Below are 17355 nucleotides of genomic sequence, written 5' to 3'. Positions count from 1 at the left end.
ATATCCTTGGTTTAGATATTACATACCATATTAAACCATGAAAAGTGCAACAACTGCTTTTTTATGAAACCAAGAGCATTTGCTTCTGGGTAACTAGCAGTATTGAATTCTTTCTTAATTGTCTGAACTGAGTTGTGTTCTGTGATAACCATATCAAAGGCACATAGTGCTGTGCTTTAGATTTATCCCATATGCTCTGTTTAATACTGGATTTATGTAAGTGTTCTACTGCACACTACTGAATTGGTGTTCTTTGCAGTTAGCAGTGAATAAAATTTGCATTTAAAATTGCTAAAATTAGTGTGATTTTCATTTCACTTTTTCCTGGCAGCAAAGAGTAACAGACATTTGATTGTTCCAGTATATTTTCTTCCACTCTACTTTGGTTGCAAAACAACAAATTTATGGCAAGAATTGATGGGACCAGTTGAAATGTTATTTGATCGTAAGATACTGCAATGCTTGTACTACCATATCTGGTTGTTTTCCCTTGAGAATGTTTCTTTTTAGGTTGCATTTAGTTAAGTCTGTTTACTTCCTTCTGGAACTTTGATCCAGACTTACTTTTTCTTTGTTCTGTACTTCCAGTTGTTGTTATTATCTTTCTGTTTTTGTTTTTAGACTTGTATCTCTCCAGGCCTGCCTTGTCTCTGACTTTGTGAGATGTATTTCATCAGCCTTTCTGCCTTCTCCCTTTCATCTACCTAAAGACCAGAAGATTCTTCTGAGTCAGTTCTCTGAGGACTAATTGATCATGAATGCTTTGCAGTTTCTCACCTGACAAACATCTATTTAAAGTGTATTCTTTGGTTGCCACAAAAGTTATTTATATTGTCTTAACATTTATAAAGTCTTTATGTTAAGATCATTAATGCTTGTCCTTTCCAACCTTGAGTTACACCCCAGGCAAAAAATATGGAGACTTTGGGACTTGAGCTGCTGTAACAGCTGAAAGAACTGGACTGGAATCCATTTCAAAAAAGGTATCATATCTTCAATGTGCTGTTCTCGAGACAAATGATATTAATGAGTTCCAAATCAGTGACCTAGTTAAGGCTTGTGCTTCATAAGACACGGAACTGGTTGTGTTTTGTTTTTGCATCCTTGATCTTAAATCCTTGTTGTACAAGTATGTGACAACTTTAGTAAAGAAAGATGGAAGGCAGTGAGTGTACTGGCTTCATAACAATTTGTCTATTAGTGTTTTAGCTTCTCTGCTAATCTCCTGTTTTATACAGGTACAAATTGTTTTATGTTTTAAGGGAAGATTTACTTTTGTCAAGCTTAAAACATGGAGCAGTCTCTGTCTAACATTTTTGTATGCTAATGTTTCTGAAATACACATTATTCTCAACAAGTGAATTGTCCTGTACCTTCAACTGTCAGTGATTCACTAAATAAGCTTCTAAGGGGTGTTTTAGATGGTTGTAGTCTTGTCTTGAGAACGTGGGCCTGGAAACTGGTTTTAAGACAGGCACACTTGTCTTAGGCTTCCACTTGGTTTGTTTTTAATTTTAAACTTGTAGGTTGCTGTGGTCTGTTACTAATTATTGCAATTTGATGAAATCCTTGTTAAATTAAAAACCAGGGATCAGTGGTGTTTACTAGATCAGCTTAATTGTTACTGTCACCTGTGTTGAAGTCACCAGTTAAATCATACAAGTATAGTCTACACTTGTTTATGTATTACAGTCTTCTCAGAGAAATAATCAAGGAGTATACCCTGATCCTTTTATTGTCTTGGGGGTAGGGAAGATGGAGATAACCTGTTGTCTTGCCAGTGGGTTTCATCCCTGGGCAAGTTCGCTGTGGATTCAGTGTGACCAAAGAAACTGACAGCAAAACGTTCTCTGGGGTGAAAGGGTTTATTACCCGGCTTGTTCTCTGGTGGTAGGTCGAGCACTAGCGTCTCTGCCTCCACCCAGAGCGCTGGGCCAAGTTCTCTATGTAACGCAATGATAGCTTACTGTCTAAAGGTATGGAAGCAGCAGCCCAGCAACAGGCCAGTTACATCATCAGTTGGTTTGAATACTAAAAATTAAACATAAGATTTTAGAGAGGGTGACATGAAATGTCTATAGGTAGGTACCTTGTTAATATATCTGGGGGTTAAGGCAACCCTATACTGTAGGCAGCTATTGGTAAATTCTGTAATTCTCAAGAATATTCACTACATACAGGTAAAAATTAATTTTTTTTAATCCATGACATTTATTTGTAATTAAAACTAATTGAAGTGAGCAAACCATTTTAGGTTTTACTGCTTCATTGTGTTTTCTAATCGCCACCACTCTGAGTTCACTTTTCTCCTAATGTTGCCAGACTAGAGCTTGGAAACCAAGAAATCTTTTACTGTTGAACTGCTTTTTGTTTTTTTTTTTATTTTAACTCTTTCCTGGTAGGTGGCTCTTGCCACTGGCTAAATCTTTTGTGAAAATGGAGTGATTTCAACAATATTAAAGTTAAACTGAATAAATTCTTATGAATTCAGTCCAGTCAATAAAAATGTTAAGATCTATTTTAGCCAGATATTACTGATTAACAATATTGTTTTATTGGGGTTAAGTGAGTGGTCAGTCCTTGTACCTAATCAACAGGCAGATCTTTTCTTGGAGACCTTTTGGCTTTTTCAAACTATGTAATACAGGCTTTTCACATTGTTTACAGAATTATAGAAAAGTTTCTGTCCTAGTAATGGGGTAGTAAAGTTTTAGACTTAAAAAAAAAAACTAATGTGTTCTGCAACATCATGGATGAATATAGAGGGTATTATGCTCAGTTAAATAAGCCAGGTAGAGGAAGACAAATACCACAGGATTTCACTTACTTGTGGAGTATAACTCCCAACAGAGCAAAACAGAAGAAAAAAAATACCAGTAGGCTAATAGACACCAAGAAGGGACTAATGGTTACCAAAGGGGAGGGGTTGGGGATCATGGGGGTGTGGTTGGAGGAAGGGGACTAAGGGGCACTATAGTCCACAATCATAATATAGGTTGGTCACAGGAACAGTAGTACAGCATGGAGAATACAATGAATGATTCTGTAATGTTTTTCAGTGTTGATGAATAGCGATTGCACTAGAGGGGATGAGGACTTGATAACATGGGTAAATGTCGAACCACTGTGTTGTGTATTTGAAACTAACATAAGATTGTATGTCAGTGATACTTTAGTAAACAAAAAAACTAATGTTTTGCTTCCTTGTTGGTATATTAGCCTGATCAAAGTGACAATTTTTATCCTGATAAATTTCAGTTATGTAAGATGAATAAGTTCTAGAGATCTGCTGTACAACTTTGTGTCTATAGATAACAATACAGTATTACACTTCAAAATATGTTAAGAGGGTAGCTCTCATGGTAAGTGTTCTTAGCACAATAGAAATAAAATGTTCTATCACATGTATAGCCCTACCAAAAAGAACTCCACCATTTTATAGTCAATTGTTTTGCTTACTTCTGCAGTTGAACTTTGTTTCAATTTTCTTTCATTCCTTTAGCTCTGCTGAAATAGTTTCAGCTACCCAAAAAGTTTTCCTCCTGGTTGTTTTGAAGCATAATGTAGATTTGGCTTTTGTTAACCTAGTTCTTTTCCTTTACTCACTGCTTATTTTCCAGTGTTTTATTTTGAAAAAATTTAAACATAATAGGAAGTTGAAATAATTGTGCAATGAGCATCTGTATATCCACCACCTAGATTCTACAATTAACATTTACTATACCTGCCTTATAAATCCTTATTTTTGATGCATTACAAAGAAAATTGCAAACTTAAGTACAGTTCACCCTTAAATATTTCAGCATGCGTCTTGTTAACTAGAAGTCAGTGTTAAAAGGTTTTTTTTTTGCTGTTGTAAAGTTTCCATGCACTGCAATGCATGAATAGGTGTTTGATGCAGTGAATTTTGACAAATGACACATCTGTGAAACTCAAGCTCTTATCAAGGTAACATTTCCATAACTCAAGAAAATTCCCCCATGCTCCTTCCCAATTCCTGCTTCCCTGATCCCCACCCCTATTCAACCACTGTTCTTCTGATATATCCCCCATCATAGATTAGTTTCTATTTTTCACAGTGTATGTAAATGAATCAGACTATGTGTACATTTGCATAAGGCTTCTTTCAGCATAATGTATTTGGAATCCCATCAATGTTGTGTCAGTATTTCCCTTTTATTACTCTACAGCATTCATTGTAAAGTTATGCCATTGTTTGTCCATTCTGTTGATGGACACCGGGGACATTTCCAGTTTTTAGATATGAATAAAACTGAACCTTTTTGTAAAAGTCTTTATTAGCATTTGTTTTCATTCCTCTTGGAATGGAACTGCTTGGTCTTTAAGTTAGGTGTATATTTAGTTTTTTAAGGAACTGCAGAACATTCTTCTAAAGTGGTTGTGCCAGTTTACACTCCCACCAGCAATGTATGACAGTTCTACTTTTCATCCTGGTCAAGATTTGGTGGTGTCATTTTTTTTGGTTTTAGCCATTCTGGTGGGTGTGTAGTAAGTGATATCTTGTTATGGTTTTAATTTGTATTTCCCTGATTGTGTTTAGCATTTCTTCACTTGTTTATTTGCTAGTTGTATATATTCCCTTTTGAAGTATATTCAAATTGTGTTCTATTATTGAGTTATAGGAGTTCTTTGTGTATGTTGGTTACAGAGCTTTTTCAGATATTAATTTTGAATTGTCCTGAATTATCTAACCAATATATAAATGTTGCATACCCAATCATGCTTAAAAGAAATTAGGCAAGGACTTGGAAGTGAGTTATTTGACTGAAAAGGAAATAAGCTATTCTGGTATGCTAACCAGTGCTCTGGTGGCCTAAAAGTTAATATTGATTAGTAAAATATAAGACAGTATAACTTAAGGAGTCTAAATTAATGAGGGGAAAGCTAATTGCTGAAAAGTCTATTACTACAAAATCTTAAAAGGAAATGTCAACTGATACCTGAGGAAATATTGCCCAAATGTACCCAGATTATACTAGTTTAATAATGATCCGCTTGATCCAGTTTACATGTGTTCTCACCCACAGATTCAAACTGTTCTGTATAACATGTGTCATATTTGGGGTACTCTTTTAAGAAATTTCCAGGAGAAGGCCTGTAAGTTTTCTCAGTGTTGTAAGCTATAGCTTTATAGCTGTATTGGTCCTGTCATATCATCATCTCCAAGTTCTTTATAAATGCTATTCAATTCTTAAATATTCAATAGTCACAGCTTGGTTTAATGGGAAACACAAGTTAGAATGATACTTATTTTCAATCATGTATTTTTTCAAATAAATTGGAATGGGGAGGTCTCCTTTAAGTGTTTCTGCTGTTTCAATGATAGTGTAAAATGCATTGTTTATAAGTGTTTATTAATAATAGGTGGCTATAAATGATTACATTGGAAAAGGAACAAAACAGCTTAATCTGAGCAGCTGTACATTTCAGGGGAAAAAATGAAATGCTTTATTTCTGTTTATACTGAAGCTAAAAATACACAAAATCATTTTATTGAACAAGATATTTTTGAACACATTTAAGGATGACACTGAATTTGCACTTTTTACAGAAAGTATTTAAAGTTATAGTTACTCAAGGAGGTTTTAGTTTTCAAAATGGTATTCTGCAAAGCCAAAGTGTGATTTACACAACTACATTTGAAATTTTCCATGTTCATGGTTAAGCTCAGGAGATACAATTTTAGCCTTAAGTTTGATGCAAACATTTTCTGTATGGTGATTTGTGATTGAGGTCTCCAGCTAGGCTAAGAAAGTGAATGAAACACCACTGATTTTCTACTCTTCTTTATCGTCTATCAAATGTTACCTCCAAACTACATTGTTTGTTTCAAATAGGAAGAAACTCTTCATCCTCAATTTCATCCCTGTGGAGAAATATTTGAAACAATCCTGTGAAAAGTTTAAATACTGATATTTTCTTGAATACTGCCGCTGGTGCACACTCTTATAAGAAGGACAAAATTCTTTCACTTGAGAAGGGTGTGTCTGTTTATCCTTGTCTGAATTAAAATTTCCTTGAAAAAGTCTTTGTGTTTAGGTTGAAATAAGAGAACATACAGCTTTACTTTTACTATCCTAAAAGAGTAATTCGAACAGTTAAAAATTTTTAAATGAATGACTTGTCAAATTGGATTGCCTTTAACATTAAAACCACAGACTAACTAATGTGTTAACCCTTTGGGTTTCGAGGTTTCCTCATGAACTGACACAGCATTCATTTTAAGTGCCATTGGTTCCATTGGTCCTATCGGACACTTGAGAATTCTGCCTCTCTTGACCAAGTATACTAAATACAGTTACCACTCTCCTTGTTGGGACTACAGGCTACATTGCTTTAGCTATTTAAATTGATCACTTAATACATGTTGTAAAAGGAAATCCTACAAGGTGTGACCACAGAGTGATCAAGCTGTACTTTCATGTGACTAGATCGTATACAGGAAATACCTCGTCCAAACGTGATTTTCAAATGACCTGAAAATTCAGCTGCTGCCGTCCTCCTACTAGAGTAGCAGCCTACTTCTGCTACCAAAGATTCCTGAGTCCAAAACTCTCCCTTCCATTTTTCTTTGACAGCTGGGCTTTTCTTCCTGCTGGAGTCTAGTCACACAGTGTCATTCCTTATGGATCAAATAAGCTTTGGGTTGCCAATTCTGGGTTTGTTTACAACATAATCCTTTGAAACTGGGAATGTGTTTTACTGTTAAACACAGATGTTTCAAGGGTTCACTCAGGGTCTTTCCCAAAGCAGTGGAGGTTCTATTCCTAAATACCATGTTTTCTCATGTCTCCTCCTTGGGAGGCTATAAACTTACTCTGGTAAGGCTCCCACATTTCAAGCATGTTTGATACTAGCTAGATTCCAGACTGAAAAGAGGAACAAGGACTCTTAGGGGTGTTGGAAATTTTTGTATTGTGATTTTTGTGGTGATCCCAGGGATATATATAACTGAAAATTCACTGAATTATACCCTTTTAAATGGGTAATAGTAATTGTAACCAGTAAAGTTAAATAAGTTGATTTCTCAATATTAAGTTGAGAAAAAAAGGACTGGATGTCTCACTGTTTTATAGTGGTGCCTATCAAAATGCCTTTTGTGTATTATCACTTGAGCCAGAAAAAGTAGAACTCATTTTGATCACCCAATTTTTTACCTAATATGGATCTAAAATTACTTTTGAACATTTCTAGAAATTTAATCATGTAAGATGATGATTTTCTACCATGGAGGATATTCAGAGGTTATACTGTGGATTTTGAAAGTCCTTTCAAAAGCAGAAGTCCATGGTGATTTGACTAACGCCAGAATTTGAATATGGGTACAGCTTCAGGTAAACTGCTCTAAATAACAACGTTCATTTGGGTGTGTAAATTCTGGCATGTTTATGAAAGTATCAGTCCCATTTATACCCTCACTTCATGTGTTTGTTTCAAATATGTGAGGCTAAAATATGACACCAGATGTAGAATCTAGATTTCTCTCATACCAACCAATTTTCCCTTTTGTTTCCTCTCATAAAGTTTGGGAAAATTCATTTATTAGATAAAACTTGGAGAAAACAATCCTTCCAGTAATTGCTCAAATGTGCATATTTAGAAAAGCCAGTCAATATTTCATAGTTTAAAATGTAATCATATTATGTGTCTAATGTGTTCAACTAAGGAACATGTGATCACTAGGGGAGAACTTGCTATGATATGAAATTCAACCTAAATATTAACAATTCATAGCTAGTTTTCATATACTGTTACACTTCTGGGTTTTGTTGAGGGGGAAAATGATGTTGATAATGTTTTAATCCAGAAACATTTTTTCCCTGTGGGAAGCTCCATGTCATTTTGGTCAGCTAAAATGTTTGACAGTTTGGTGGCCTTATGTTTTAAAGTGCCTATCCGTGCTTGTCCTTACTTTGAAAGCTTTTCTGTTTCCTTGCTATCACCATGTAAGTACCTCAAGTTCACCCCACAAACATCCAAAGGCTCTTTTTTACCTTGTCTTCCAAAGGTTAGTTTTAAAGGTTGATTAAGACCAGAGAACTGCCAAGAGGGTTTCTAGGTTGGAAGGGAACCAGTGGCAGTGAGTATTTTGGGAATATAATGAACTTTGTGGGAAAAGACATAAAATGGCCCAGCCTTTCTTAAATGTATGTGCAAGTGGTTGGCCACTTCATGCTAAAATAAAAGTCACACTGCCATACAGTCATTCAAGTGCCACTAAGGGTGATGCCTTTGTATGTGTGTGTGTGCATGTGCTGAGGTACAGCTCCTGGGATGTTAGGTTGCCTTGAAAACTGCTCATAGATAAAGTCAAAGGGGAAACTATGCTGCTAATTGGTGAAAATGACCTTCACACTGCAGGCCATTGTTACCTCTTCATCTTTTTTGGCACTGCAAGGTTGTTTGGAATTGTAAAGTCTTTTTGACAGTAAGTGATGAGGCTAAGGCAGATGTGCAACAATCATGGATTTATGAAGGTTGATTATAATGGTCAAAAGTTGCAGGCACATTCTGTTATTATATAAATTGTTTGCCTTTCATTTGTGTAATAACAGGAAGCTTCTACAGAGCTTTCACAACTTTTCACAGGTAAGAAAACTACCTTTTGGTATAAGGGCATTTCACTTAACTTTATATTTAAACAATTATTAATATGTTCATGTCTCAAGTACCATAAGCACTGATGGTATAGTTTCAGAAAAAGACCGCAACTTACAGACAATAAATGAAAACATATACAAATCCACTCTAGAGTGGGAATAAAACAAATATAATGAGCTTGAAAATCCTAGAATATGGAGGAGCCAAGATGGCGACATGAGTAGGGCAGTGGAAATCTCCTCCCAAAACCATATGTATTTTTGAAAATACAACAAATACAACTATTCCTAAAAGAGGCGCCAGAGAATACAGTACAACAGCCAGGCTACATCTACATCTGTGAGGACTTGGCATCTCAGGAAGCGGGTAAGATACAAGCTGCGGCTGGCGGGACCCAAGCGCTTCCCCAACCCCAGCTCCCTGGCGGGAGGGGAGGAGTCAGAGCAGGAAGGGAGTGGAAGCCCAGGACTGCTCAATAACCAGGCCTAGTAATCCACACCGGGAGCACAGACACACATTGCATGGTGCGCTGGATACTGGGGAAACGGGATAGTAAAATCTGCGAGCGGGTCCCTGCAGCCGGCTCCCCTGGGACAAAAGAAAAGCAAGTGATTTTTGAAAGTCTTAAAGGGACAGGGGCCTCACAGCTGGATGGAAATGTCACGGCACACTTGGCCCAGCAGGCTGGGAATCCTGAGGAACTCCAGGCACCCTAGCCCCCTGGTAGGCAACACAGCCCCGAAGCCCCTCATGGCAAAAGCAGCCTGCTGTTCATTCCCCCTCCGGCATGGCCCCACCACAGCGGCTGAGCAGCCTGAGAGCAGCCGTGCCCACAGCAGCCACCCAGGCCAGTCCCAGGGCTGCCAGTGGTGAGCAACTTCTCGGCACAGAGGCACAAAGGGGTGCCATTCTCGCAGGAGAGCACACTTGGCATGCCTCCTCTCCCTGCAGGGCTCTGGGCTACCCAGAGGGCTGCTCCCAGTGTGCGGGGAACCAACACAGGCAGCAGAGAGGGGCAGGGTGGCCAGCAAGCAGGAAGGGACTTTGTTGTCCCAGCTAACACATGCGCAACCTGCCTACGACTACCTCTATCGCCATGAAAAGGCAGAAGAATTTGGTGAGTCCAGAATCACCCAGACAACCCCTGAGAGAGGAGGGCCTGGGGAGACATATAACCAATCTTCCTGAAAAAGAATTCAAAATGAAGGTCATAACCATGCTGATGGACCTGCATAGAAATATGCAAGAGCTAAAGGAACAAGTTAGGAGGAAGAATACAGAAATAAAAGACTCTCTGGAAGGACTTTTAAGAGCAGACTGGATGAGGTGCAAGAGACCATTATTGGAATAGAAATCAGATAACAGGAATACAGAGAAGCTGAGGCAGAGAGAGATACCAGGATTTCGAGGAATGAAAGAATATTAAGAGAACTGTGTGACCAATCCAAATGGAACAATATTCACATAATAGGGGTACCAGAAGAATAAGAGAGAGAAAAAGGAATAGAAAGTATCTTTGAAAAAATAATTGCTGAAAACTTCCCCAAACTGGGGGAGGAAATAGTCTCTCAGACCATGGAAGCTCTCAGATCTCCCAACCAAGGGACCCAAGGAGGACAACACCAAGACATAACAATTAAAATGGCAAAGATCCAAGACAAGAAAAGGGTATTAAAAGGCAGCCACAGACAGAGAAAAGTTCACCTACAAAGGAAAACCCATCAGGCTATCATCAGACTTCTCAGCAGAAACCTTACAGGCCAGAAGAGAATGGCATGATGTATTTAATGCAATGAAACAGAAGGGCCTTGAAACAAGGATACTGTATCCAGCATGATTATCATTTAAATATTAAGGAGGGATGAAATAGTTCCCAGACAGGCAAAAGTTGGAGGGATTTGCCTCCCACTAACCACGTCTACAGGATATTTTAAAGGGACTGGTCTAGATGGAAGCACTCCTAAGGCTAAATAGATTTCACCAGAGAAAATAAACTCAAAGCAAAGAGAGGATCAACCAAATACTAACTAAAGGCAAAAAAATAAAATCAACTATTCACAAAAGCAATCAAAGGGAACACGAAGAGAACAGAATAAAACACATAACATAAAGAATGCAGGAGGAGGATTAGTAAAGGAGAAAATAAAGAATCATCAGACTGTGTTTCTAATAGCTTAGTAAGAGAATTAAATTAGATGGTTAGATAGTAAAGAAACCACCCTTGAACCAAATTCAAAAATACATCAGGATCATACACCATGATCAAATGGGATTCATCTCACAGATGTAAGGATGGTAGAACATTCGAAAATCCATCAATGTCATCCACCACATTAACAAAAAGTAGGGCAAAAACCACATGATCATCCATGATCATCTCTATAGCTGCTGAAAAAGAACTCAACAAAATTCAACATCCATTTGTAATAAAAAACTCAACAAAATGGGTATAGAGGGCAAGTACCTCAAGATAATAAAGGCCATATATGATAAACCCACAGCCATCACCATACTTAACAGCAAGAAGCTGAAAGCTTTTCCTGTGAGATCAGGAACAAGACAGGGATGCCCACTCTCCCCACTGTTACTCAACATAGTACTGGAGGTCCTAGCCATGGCAATTAGGCAAAACAAAGAAATACAAGGCATCTAAATTGGTAAAGAAGACATCAAACTGACATAATTTGCAGAAGACATGATATTGTACATAAGAAAAACCCTAAAGACTTCAGTCCAAAACTACTAGAATATCTGAATTCGGCAAAGTTGCAGGATATAAAATTAATACACAGAAATCTGTGGGTTCCCATACACTAATGAACTAGCAGAAAGAGAAACCAGGAAAACAATTCCATTCACAATTGCATCAAAAAGAATAAAATACTTAGGAATAAGTCTAACCAAGGAAGTAAAAGCCCTATACCCTGAAAACTACATGACAGTCTTAAGAGAAATTAAAGAGGACACTAACAAATGGAAACTCATGCTATGCTCTTGGCTAGGAAGAATTAATATTGTCAAAATGGCCATCCTGCCTAAGGCAATCTACAGATTCAATGCAATGCCTATCAAAATACCGACAGCATTCTTCAATGAGCTGTATTCTTCAACAAACTGGAATAGTTTTAAAATTCATATGGACCCACAAAAGACCCCAAATCACCAAAGTGATCCTGAGAAGGAAGAATAAAGCAGGGGCGATCTTGCTTCCCAAATTCAAACTCTACTATAAAGCCACAGTAATTAAGACAATCTGGTACTGTCACCAGAACAGACACACAGATCAGTGGAACAGAATAGAAAGTACCAAAATTAACCCCAACATATGGTCAGTTAATATATGGTAAAGGAGCCATGGGCATACAATGGGGAAATGACAGTCTGTTCAACAGATGGTGCTGGCAAAACTAGACAGCTACATGTAAGAGAATGAAACTTGATCACTGTATGACCCCATACACAAAAGTAAATTCAAAATGGATTAAAGACCTGAATGCAAGTCATGAAATCATAAAACTCTTAGAAAAAAACATAGGCAAAAATCTCTTGGACATAAACATGAGCAACTTCTTCATGAACATATCTCCCTGGGCAAGGAGAACAAAAGCATAAATGAACAAGTGGGACTATATCAAGCTGAAAAGCTTCTATACAGCAATGGACACCACCAATAGAACAAAAAGGCATCCTAAAGTATGGGAGAATATATTCATAAACGACAATCCGATAAAGGGTTGACATACAAAATATGTAAAGAGCTCACCCACCTCAACAAACATAAAAGAAATTAATCCAATTTAAAGATGGTCAGAGGATCTGAACAGACACTTCTCCAAAGAAGAAATTCAGATGGCCAACAGACACATGAAATGGTGCTGCACATCGCTAGTCATCAGAGAATTGCAAATTAAAACCACAATGAGATATCACCTCACACCAGTAAGGATGGCCACCATCCAAAAGACAAACAACAACAAATGGTGAGGTTGTGGAGAAAGGGGAACCATCCTACACTGCTGGTGGGAATGTAAATTTGTTCAACCATTGTGGAAAGCAGTATGGAGGTTCCTCAAACAACTCAAAATAGAAATACCATTTGCCCCAGGAATTCCACTGCTCAGAATTTACCCTATTAATGCAGCAGCCCAGTTTGAAAAAGACATATGCACCCCTGTTTATTACAGCACTATTTACAATAGCCAAGAAATGGAAGCAACCCAAGTGTCCATCAGTAGATAAATGAATAAAGAAGATGTGGTTCATATATACAATGGAATATTATTCAGCCATAAGAAGAAACAAATCCTACCATTTGCAACAACATGGATGGAGCTAGAGGGTATTATGCTCAGTGAAATAAGCCAGGAGGACAAAGACAAGTATCAAATTATTTCATTCTTCTGTGGAGTATAAGAACAAAGAAAAAAGCTGAAGGAGCAAAACAGCAGCAGAATCACAGAACCCAAGAATGGACTAACAAGTTACCAAAGGGAAAGGGACTAGGGGGTAATGGGTGGGAAGGGAGGGATAAGGAGGTGGGGAAGGAAGGGGGCAGCATGATTAGCATGTGTAATGTGGCGGGGGACACGGGGAAGGCTGTACAATACAGAGAAGCAGTGATTCTACAGCATCTTACTACACTGATGGACAGTGACTGTAATGGGGTATGTGAAGGGGCGTTGGTGATGGGGGATTCTAGTAAAATGTTCCTCATGTAATTGTAGATTCATAGTATCAAGAAAAAATACCAGAACATCCTTGTGTGCTACCTGAATCATTCCATCAATTAACGCCTTTACTTCTTGAACATTCCATTTTTTAAAATCATTGCAGCAATAACTCTTTTTCTTCTTGAACATTCCATTTTCAAAACGCCCTACCAGCTCCTTTTTCTCTGGACCACAATGCAGCATACAGATAGAAATCCTAGGCCACATATCAGCATACATACTGTAATATCTCAAGTATGCAGTAAGCCTAAACTATGCAGACTTAATTCTCCAAAAATATTTATATTTTTATAGGTAGGTTCTTCTGACCTAAATGGTCATTTTATCTTCAAACCAGGTACCCCAAGTCCTGTGAACTCTCAATATTAGCATTGCATTTGTGCCACAGGGGACGCTGTAATGACAATTCATTTTAGCAAATCCTCACATTTTGTGAAGTTTCTTTCCATTGAAGTTATTCCTGCTCCTGCTCCCTTCAAAATGATTTTGTAGTTACCAAAAGTTATGAAGGGCCATGGCCAGAGCAACCAAATTCTATCAAGTTTCATTGGATGAGTTCTCACTTTTACAAATATCCTCCAAAAATCTATGCAAACCAAATCCCACAACTGTTGGAAAAGTTGATGGAAAAGATCACCAGAAATACACTGAAGATAGCATTTATCTGTACTAAAGTATGTCCACATTGAATTGGGGTATTGGGTATTTGGTTCCCAATGGCTGGTTCTATACCAACAAAATTGATTTTTTGGAACAAATTTCTAGATAAAGCAAGCCAAGGAAACCATCTAAAATGCCTATAAATTTGAGGCCCAGACACAGGGCGTGGATTGGAGGGAGCTGACAAGTAGGTATAATGAGGTTATTTAAATGATGTGAACAATCACATCAGCTGCTATTGGCTATGTCTATACAAGCAATGTTTATTAGCACTGTTTTGAAAACTCTGTCACCAAAATAATATCAATTTTTCTTATGTCCTTTTTAACAGGAAAAATACATCTGCTCTTAAGTACTTTTTACCAGATGAGCTAACAATCTAAGGTCTGGGCCACTTAATACCACTTGAGTTAGTCAAACCATTTGAGTCTCACCCACAAGGCAATATGAACATCAAATGATTTTATTTTCTTGCTAATGGATCAACTTAATTTTCACCAAAATTCTCAGCTTTGCAGGAGAGGTTTTGCACTGTAATAAGAATTATAAAGTCCTTATTGAAAAAGTATTTGATTATTATTTAAGTCATTCAAAAGGCAGAGGGTCTAGTTTTTTGTAAGTTGTTTAATCAAATTGTGGAGATACTTAGATGTCTAGGACTTCGTTGAAATAGAGTAAATCAGGTCAGAGTGGAATGAAAAATGAATATGGGAAGCAGAAAATTTCCAAGATTCCCATATAACCGGACAGAAGTATAACCTGGAGTGTTTATCTCCCTGTAAAGCTTGGCATCTTCCAAAAATGATTTTGAGTTTGCAGTCTTTCCCTTGTGTTCCACAGGACTTAAAAGTAGAGGAGATATTTTAACAATGGCCATTTTCTAATATAATTAAGACATTTTCTTTGTAGCATTTTTACCTTTACTAATTATCAGGGAGACTTTGATGAAGCAAATGAATACAGGTGTCTAGAAGTGATAAAGCCAACAGTAATGGAGGTGAACCATGTTATAGACATTTAGACAAAGAGTAAATAATTTTTGTGCCACTTACCATTATATTTGGTGGAGTACATTTTTAATTTTGCATTTAAATGCATATGTCATTTTGAAATTTGTACATTTAACAGCATTTGGGAAAATGAACAAAAATATATGTGTTGGTCATCCCATTTCCACATCTGCTATGTACAACATATATAACTTACTAATGTATAAGTTTATGGTATAGAAGATTTGGATTTATTGGCAGCTGTGTGACTTGAGCAAGTCATTATGCTTTTCTGGGTGTGTTGTTTTTCCTATTTGTAAAAGAGGTTAAATAGAGTAGATCCTCTCTAAGGTTCTCTTTTAGCTCTAATTTTTTGTTTATATAAATTTACTCTCAAGACGGCTTATACTCTTTCTGGGGTCAGAGGACATACTTAAGCATTGGATTTGAAATACCTTTCTTGATAGTAGCTGATCCAGAGGGTGGAGAGTGGAACAGAAATCTCTTTCCCTTCCTATGTTTTACTGAGTTAGAGTTAATAAAAATGTTGGTGTCACCAACATAGAAGTTAGGGCAATAGCTGTTCAGCTTTAACAACTAACTGGCCCAGTCCCCAACATAGCTAGACCTCCACAAAGCTAGTGACGTTTTAATCCCAAGGTACAAAGATAACCCTGAGAAGATCTGAAAAGGAATGTACTGCCCATGAAATAGGGCACATTTATTTGAGTAGTAGAGACTGGCTGCTGTGATTCGTACACATTCTCTCTTTAGAACATAACTGGGAGGTGACTGTCTAAACCCTCTGCCTTTTGAATGACTTAAATAATCAAATACTTTTTCAATAAGGACTTTACAATTCTTATTATAGAAGTTAGGACAGTAGCTGTTCAGCTTTAACAACTAACTGGCCCAGTCCCCAACATAGCTAGACCTCCACACAGCTAGTGAAGATTTAAGCCCAAGTTACAAAGTTAACCCTGAGAAGATCTGAAAAGGAATGTACTGCCCATGAAATATGGAACTGCTTTCTTTCAGTAGTAGAGATTGGCTGCTGTGATTTGTATACATTCTCTCTTTAGAACATTACTGGGAGCATGACTATACCTAGCTACCCTTTTCTGACAGGTTGATAATCTGCCAGAACAATTATACTTAGGTTATCATAAGTATATTGCATTCAGGAGAAAGATTCATCTTTCTCTTTTGATGAAATAGGGCCATGTATTAGGTTTTGGTGCCATCAATATTAGAAATATAATCCAGATTCTATTTATTATTCAGAGTGAATTTGCCCATTGGAAAAGTTGGATCTGTTACTTTAGAAAACTTCCTTCTGGAAAGCAATCTGTTTTTTATGTCAGGGAAATTTATGATAGCCCTACTTAGCAAAGCAAGAGAAAAGTTGTATTTTTGAATAAATGATCATTCAGATATGAGCAAGAAATTATTTTGGGACCATGTCTTGCCAAATGGGTCTTGATTCAGCTTGTTCTCTTAATAACTTTTCCCTGGATAGATCTGAGCTTTATTTTTCAACTCCCTCTCTTCTCCGACCCCTGCCCAGTTTGTCTCTTTATCATGTGGACTATTTTGACCATCAGTCGATGAAGCTAGGCTGGAAATGAGAATCAATTCAAATAACAGAAACTACACTGTCAAAAAATATGTTTTGGAGGCATATTTACATTGTTTTAAAATGATTCATTTCACTCTCTTACTAGAAAGTAAACATGAATTTAGATGGATTTCTATAGCTGTTGACATTTACAAGAACAGAGTGACACTAGCTTTCCTACTCTTCTCAGCTTTACACTATTAATTTAATCTCCAGAACGCAGACTTAGGGCTGTTTCAGGTCAAATGTTAGAGTGTATGTAAATTGGGGATACTTTTCTGCTAATGTTGGAAAAGCCACCCCTGTTCAGTAGGTTATCACACAGTTGTTATTAGGTCTAATGTGATGACCATACACATTACAGACTTCATTTCTAACCTGCATTTTTATATACTCATGAGGTACTCTTAAGCTGTATAAAACAATTTGTTTGGATGTATAAATGCAGAATTCTTTGAAGACTGAATTTGGATCATGTTTATAGTTCTAAACATGGCTTTAGAACTATAGGGTTCTTTGTTGTCTGGGCCACTTAATACCACTTGAGTTAGTCAAACCATTGGAGTCTCACCCACAAGGCAATATGAACATAGGGTTCTTTGTTGTCATATATGTAACATAAGTTTACACATGCAATTCCACTGTCTCCAATGAATATTAGAAGTGCAACCTCAATCAGGTTATCTAGATGTAAAATTGTTTTGTTGCTTTTATCAGAAAGCAATTAATTAAAATG

The sequence above is a fragment of the Manis pentadactyla genome, chromosome Y (assembly GCF_030020395.1).
Source record: "Manis pentadactyla isolate mManPen7 chromosome Y, mManPen7.hap1, whole genome shotgun sequence".
NCBI classification, from domain to species: Eukaryota; Metazoa; Chordata; class Mammalia; order Pholidota; family Manidae; genus Manis; species Manis pentadactyla.
This window is presented reverse-complemented; position numbering follows the sequence as displayed.